Here is a 7,395-nt window from a genome sequence, read left to right as displayed (position 1 = left end):
TCTAAACTATAATTGTTGGAAAAGCCCAATTTTCGCAACTAAATTCCAATTCGGCATATAACCGCGTTTGCGCATATCCCAAATTTCCATCAATTATAGTTTAGAAATAAAAGACACTGATGCTTTATTTTGCTGCATTTCCGTTTAGCCCATTTATTTCGTTTTTTAGGAAAGGAAGCCCGGAGGATCCTCAGACCAGGGATGGGCGTAAACAGGAAAATGAATAATTGAATAAAAAAAAATAAGAATAAGTTTTCATTCATCATTTCAACAATTTTGAATGACGAATAAACATGAACATTTACCATGAATAAAAATTTATTCATCATTCTAAAGTGCTTGCATGAAAAATAAAAATTTATTCGTTATTTGAAGTTACTTGAATGATGAATAAAAATTTGCCGTGGATGGAGCTTAAATGAAAATCTAAACCTCCGCTCTGGGGACTTAGATGATCATGAACTAANATGAACATTTACCATGAATAAAAATTTATTCATCATTCTAAAGTGCTTGCATGAAAAATAAAAATTTATTCGTTATTTGAAGTTACTTGAATGATGAATAAAAATTTGCCGTGGATGGGGCTTAAATGAAAATCTAAACCTCCGCTCTGGGGACTTAGATGATCATGAACTAAGAGGGAAGCTTGATATGACTGCCTGGATGGCCACTCGTCTTGTGTACCCGCAAGGTCTGCACTTGGTGAGCGGCCTCTCCTTGCGCCATGTCAAGATCACCGCACCGACGCTATAATCCCTCCTCCTGTCCCACCTGCCCAATTCCTGCCCTAGCCACCATCCTTTCCCCCCTAATCCAGGGTGTTACGCGCAACCGTGCCTATTGGATGGTTTGCAGCCAGGGGTATCCGGCTGTATTCGTACGGTGCTCTCCTGATACCGGGTCGCCTCAGGAGGTAGAATGGCCTTACTACGGCAGAGGGGACTGCCGTAGTCGACGTTCCCCCTCTCCCCATCCAAATTTCCGGGTCTGCCGCGCTTGCCTTGGCGAGCAACGCAGACGATTATGAATGAATTAATGAATAACAAAAACCCCGCCTCGGATAAACGAGGTCTTCTCAAAAAAACCGACCTAGCCCATCGGGCCGGTCCTGCCAATCTTTGGCAAAATATCCCTTTGGAGCCAAGCCTGTGGCAAAGCCAGGGTCTAGCTCCACTCTGTCCCAACCGGGGCAAGCCTGCACGGTGGCAAGGTCCCAAGCCGATCTTAAAAGCACCAACACCACCCATGCCCTCAGGCAGGATGGTGGTGATGCCTCGATAGCCGCTGGAGGTGGACAGGCTGTCATCTCGGACACTGTCTCAAGACAAGTCAAGGATGGCACCCTCTCCACCTTAAGTGGCGGACTCGACGCTATGGCAAACCGTGCCAGTCTTCCTTCGGGAAGCTCTGCTGGCCATGCCAAGCAAGAGGACTTCACAGAAGAGCAAATCAGCTCGAAAGCTTGGGCAGAATCTTTCCTGGAGATTCACCGAGAGAAAGCTAAAGTAGACCTCCAAAAGCGGAAGCGCTCGGAGGAAGAACCAACGACCTCGGGGAAGAGAAAAAGGTCTTCTAACACCAAGATGGCTGCATATAAGGAGCCTAAAAAATCCTTTGCCGNTAGACCTCCAAAAGCGGAAGCGCTCGGAGGAAGAACCAACGACCTCGGGGAAGAGAAAAAGGTTTTCTAACACCAAGATGGCTGCATATAAGGAGCCTAAAAAATCCTTTGCCGATGCGGCAAGAGAATCGCTTGTCTGTGCTGCGATCGATTGGAATGCCCTTGATGGTGGGATAACACAGCAAAATTGGGACCTGGTAACCAGGACGCTGTGGGCGGTATATCGCGAGGTTCTCCGTGATAACGTAGGACCTCCACCCTGCTGCTCAGATGCGGGTTGGTTACGGGTGCATTACTAGATGTCGTGAAGAGGGAAGAAATTCCAAATCGCCCAAGATCCAGGGCATGGATCCGGGAGTACCATGACGATCCGTCGGAGGTTCTGGGCTACATTCAGTTAGGCAATCCAGAGCTTCCAACTCACGATTGGAAGGTTGTAAANGTTACGGGTGCATTACTAGATGTCGTGAAGAGGGAAGAAATTCCAAATCGCCCAAGATCCAGGGCATGGATCCGGGAGTACCATGACGATCCGTCGGAGGTTCTGGGCTACATTCAGTTAGGCAATCCAGAGCTTCCAACTCACGATTGGAAGGTTGTAAAGCTGGAAGATCCAATAGGCAAACGAAGAGTGGCGGTGATTGTCCTCAATGAGGAATCACTTGCACCCTTCTCCAATCTCAACTGGAGGATCAACTACGGCTTCCAAGCCTTGACCCTCCATGTGTATCGACAGGATATGTCGAAGAATGCTCCCTCCGCGGAAACATTTGGGGCCGCCGCGGAGGAGACCAAATGCCCTATGGTCTGCGAAATCGCGTCCAGCTGCGACACGGTGGGTGAGCTCTTTGAACGAATCGCCGTCAACGATGGGTCGGACGACACTGGATCGCTGACTGATACACTTGGCGATCACGAAGAGGACGTTCCTCCATTACCCGAGGACGAAGACGCCAATTGTACGGGCATTGGGCGTCCGACTAGCCATATCGAAGATAATGGTGGGGATTCTACAGATTAATCTCCACCACAGCAAAGCGGCGTCAGCCGCACTACTCCTCCGTCTCGCTCAAAGAGAAGAGGAGATCGTGCTCATCCAAGAACCTTGGGTCATCAAAGATCGGGTTTGCGGCCTGAGCAGTAAAGATTATCAGCTGATCTACACAAGTGATAGAGGTAAACCAAGGTCTTGCTTATTAGTAAAGAAAAATATTAATGTCTACTCTCTGATACAATTCAGCGATGCAGACACCACAGTAGCCGTACTGGAAACCTGCGGAAGGAAAATTTGGCTTGCCTCGAGCTACATGGCACATGAGAAGCCAGCCCCGCCAGCACTAGTCATGAAGGCGGTAATTGGAGCGAACACCGCTAACGTCCCGTTAATCATTGGATCAGATGCGAATGCCCATCATGATATTTGGGGCACCTCAAACACAAACGATCGAGGTGAGTTACTTCTCGAATTTTTACTAGGCAATAATCTTGGAATATGCAATATTGGGGATACCCCCACTTTTGTAACTTCCCTACGAAGGGAGGTGCTCGACTTATCCTTTGCTAATAGATGAGGTGAAGAATTGGTGAGAAACTGGCATGTGCCCGGGGAAAACTCATTCTCCGATCACATGTACATTAGCTTTAAATTAAACATCTCGATTTGTGCGCCTAAAGCGTTCGTAAACCGCAGACGAACAAATTGGGAGGTTTTAAGACGCTGTCTAATCAGATCTTTACCTGAAACCTCTGGAGATCTCGCGAGTACCCAAATGCTAGACTCAGAAGTAGAAGGGCTCACGAAGGCTTTTCAAAGAGCTACAAAAGCAGCATGTCCCAAAATAAAAAGGAGAAAGCAACGACCACCATGGTGGTCGCATGAAATAATGAAGCTACGCAAGGAATGCAGGATGAAATTTAATCAAGCGAAAGCGTCTAATGTGTGGAACGAATACAAGGGCTGCCAACGCAGATTCAAATATGCTATCAGAGCTGCAAAACGCTCCTCCTGGGAGACTTTTTGCCAAACGATAGAAAGCAACGATAGCAGGCAAATCGTTTACGCAAGATCCTTTCGACAACCCAAGCGCGCCTAGCTACTTGCTCAAAGGGAATGATGAATGGACGAGCAGCAGCTCCGAAACGCTTGAGCTCCTCATGCAGACGCACTTTCCTGATTGTTCCGATACCAGAGGATCGAACAATTTACAGATCACTGCCCCAAACGGGGGAATCCCTCTTATTACTATTTCTGATGGGGACATCAAGGAAGCTATTTGCAGCTTCTCGCCCTTCAAGTCACTCGGGCTCGATGGTATCCTACCCATCGATCTTCAGAAAACAATGGATATAGTTATTCCAAAACTAAAGGCTATTTATAGAGCGGCCATCAGCCTCGCCTATATACCACAGAGATTCACGCAGGTAAAAGTTGTATTTATCCCCAAAGCGGGTAAATCTTCGCACACCAAACCTAATGAGTTCAGACCAATCCGCCTCTCGTCCTTCTTACTGAAGTCACTAGAGCGTATATTGGACACCCAAATTAGGGAAATAGTTGGTCCAAAGCTCTCTACTGCCCAACATGCATACAAAAATGGAAAGGGTGTAGATACAGCTCTACACAGCCTTATCTTTGACATTGAGAAATCTTTGTACTACAAAGAGTATGCTCTATCTGTCTTCTTGGACATTGAGGGTGCTTTCAATATTATCAGTCCGGATGCAGTTATTTCACCGCTCCAGGAACTTGGACTTTGCAACACGTTGATAGCGTTTGTCAACAATCTCCTCCGGGATCGGGTCATAAACTCAGAGCTATGGAACATTGCCGTTGACAGTTTGCTGAAAGAAATAAAAAGAAACGGCGGCAGAGTGGTAGCCTACGCCGATGATATTGCCATTGCGGCTACAGGTAAACATTTAGCAACCCTGACTTGTCTCATTCAAGGTATACTAAACAATCTCTCGCGATGGTGCAGAAATCGTGGTTTGGGAGTAAATTCCACAAAATCAGAACTTGATACTGTTCACAAGGAAACACATCTGTCCATCTCTCGGAAATGTCACTTTGAATGGTGCCACACTACAGAGAACTGATCAGGTTAAATATCTAGGTCTATTTCTGGATAGGAAACTAAATTGGGGACCTAACATCGATGAAAGGGTCCGCAAAGCTACAACTGCCCTATACTCCTGCACCAGGGCTATTGGAAAAAACTGGGGTCTGGAGCCCAAAGTCGTAACATGGATCTACACCGCGGTGGTAAGACCGATTCTTTTCTACGGGGTAGCAGTTTGGTGGGATTCTCTCAATAAAAAGGTGAACTCTAAGAAAATGGACAAAGTTCAACGACTGNATGAAAACAACAGCCACAAAAGCGCTCAACACGCTGTTAGCATTTCTCCCGACGGATCTATATGCAAAAAAGATGGCATGTAGTACCGCCATCAGGCTCAACGCGACCAAGAAATGGACGCATCCACATATAGGTCACTGCAAAATTCTGAACGACCTTACTCAGTTTCCGACAAACGATTGCATTCCGCCCACCCGCGCTTCCAAGGCCGTTTTCACGACCCTTCTTCCCTCAAGGGAGGAATGGTCAATGGACACTGTCAGGAAGAGCGGATCCATCCATGTCTACACGAACGGATCGAAGCTCAAAAAAGAGGGGGTGGTGGGGTCTATTCGGAACAGTTAGACATATCATTCAGCTTCCGCCTCCCTGATTACTGCAGTGTTTTTCAGGCGAAACTGATAGCTATCTCATAGGCCGCATCACTGGTCCAGTGTGATACGATTCCTAGTCATGAAATCTACATCTTCACTGACAGCCAGGCGGCAGTAAAATCTCTGGGAAACATGTCGCTGACTTCAAACGTAGTTGCTCAATGCCGCCGTTCTCTCAACGAGATGGCTGAGACATTCAGCACACACGTTGTCTGGGTACCTGGCCATTGCGACATTCAGGGAAACTGCAAGGCTGACGAACTTGCGCGTAGGGTGGCCAGATGCGCCAATTTAATCAGTACGTGTGCTGATTTTTTTCTATTGTACTGATTTTTTAGAGCCCGAAATCAGTACGCAAAATCTACTGATTTTTTGAGTTTGTACTGATTTTTACATTTAATACTTTTATAAATTGGTGTAATTGACATTTACTTGAGGTTTACATGTTCAAAACAATGGTTTTTGACAACTCATACGTGTGAGCAGATTGAAAGCATTAATTAAATTTAAACCATTATTAAAAAGGTATCAGCTTGCAACTGTTTCATTTCCTAGATTTCGCAAAATAACAAACTGTTTGGATTCAACCCAACCCAACTTCACGATTTGCAGGTTTTACAGGATTTACAGGAAAAGCTGGTTTCGCCATTAATAAATCTTATGAAAGGTGGTGGTGAGTTAATCAATATATTAAGTACACTGAGAAGATGACAATAAGAGATAATCTTTCGATTATAATTAAACATCCACTGAGAAATCGGCTGTCAGTATTTTAAACTTAAAACGACTACTGCTACGGCGCAATGTAAGTTCTAAAAATTTGGAAAAGGTACAAACTACCGACTCTTGGATATGATATATGTAGCTTTACTTTGATTTTTGATGTTCGACCACCTGTCATTTTACTTGCACGTACACATTTAACACTCTTAAATTTCATTCGTACTCGAAAATTCGTTTAGCGATAATTCGGTAATATACCTTTTAGTCAACATTTTAATGTGAATGTTGTATTTAATAAGCACACTGTAGTGTATTTTAAAGAATTTGATTTTTATAAAATTTTAATTTTATGTATTTTAAGTTTCAAAGAAGAAAAAATTCTGAAGTACAAAAATTTTCTTTTTGATTTACATAAATTGAAAAAGAACTTAATTCAATAATTTCAAAAATAACAAAGTACAAAAATTAACAGAGTACAATAGTAAACAGATTCTGACTCGAGCTCGTCTTCTACAGAAACTGAATGGGCTACACTTTTTTTTTTTCTCAATTCTTATAAATTTTCTAGAAAGTTTGAGACTTCAACTCACATGTCTTTTGTTATAGAATTAACTATATTTTTATAAAAAAATTAAATTAAGTAAGGAAAGAAAAATTTTCAAAACCTGTCAATACATTTTACTACTATTTTCCTGAGCACAGCTGTACGTACATACGTAATACCATTGATTTGTTTTAAAGTAATGAATTTTTGCACTGATGGTACTATATGTATTTAAAAGTCTTTTTTTTTTAATTAATGCGCTGTTATTTGATCTGATTTTTATGGCTCTGTACTGATTTTTGATCCCAACTGTACTGATTATGTCCCTATAATATCTGGCCACCCTACTTGCGCTTCATGGATCGACATTGCCTGATACAGACATAAGGGATACTCTCGGAATCCCTCTTCGAACATGCAAATATCTACTGAATGAAAAATTCATAGAAGTTGCCAATGAAAGATGCCGAATGGAACCAACCTGTCACATTGCCAAAACGCTCTGGTCCGCTACGAACGCCCAGCGCACCAAGTCTATACTTAATCTAAGTAGGCAGCACATTCGTATAGTGACTGGAGTTCTCACCGGACATTGTCTGATCGGATTACACGCAGCTAGACTGGGCGCATCCTGGAACGACTACTGCGGAAGCTGCATGGATATAGACGAAGAGGAAACCATCCCACATCTTCTCTGTCATTGCCCCGCTCTATCAAAACGGAGAGAAAAAGCTCTCGGGAGCTATTTCTTCGACGATCTCGATGACCTCAAAG

This window comes from Rhagoletis zephyria, unplaced genomic scaffold, assembly GCF_001687245.7.
Source record: "Rhagoletis zephyria isolate East Lansing unplaced genomic scaffold, Rhagoletis_zephyria_1.1 Rzeph_scaffold_00329, whole genome shotgun sequence".
Classification (NCBI taxonomy): domain Eukaryota; kingdom Metazoa; phylum Arthropoda; class Insecta; order Diptera; family Tephritidae; genus Rhagoletis; species Rhagoletis zephyria.
The sequence above is the reverse complement of the archived record's forward strand: the minus strand, read 5'-3'. Positions refer to the sequence as shown.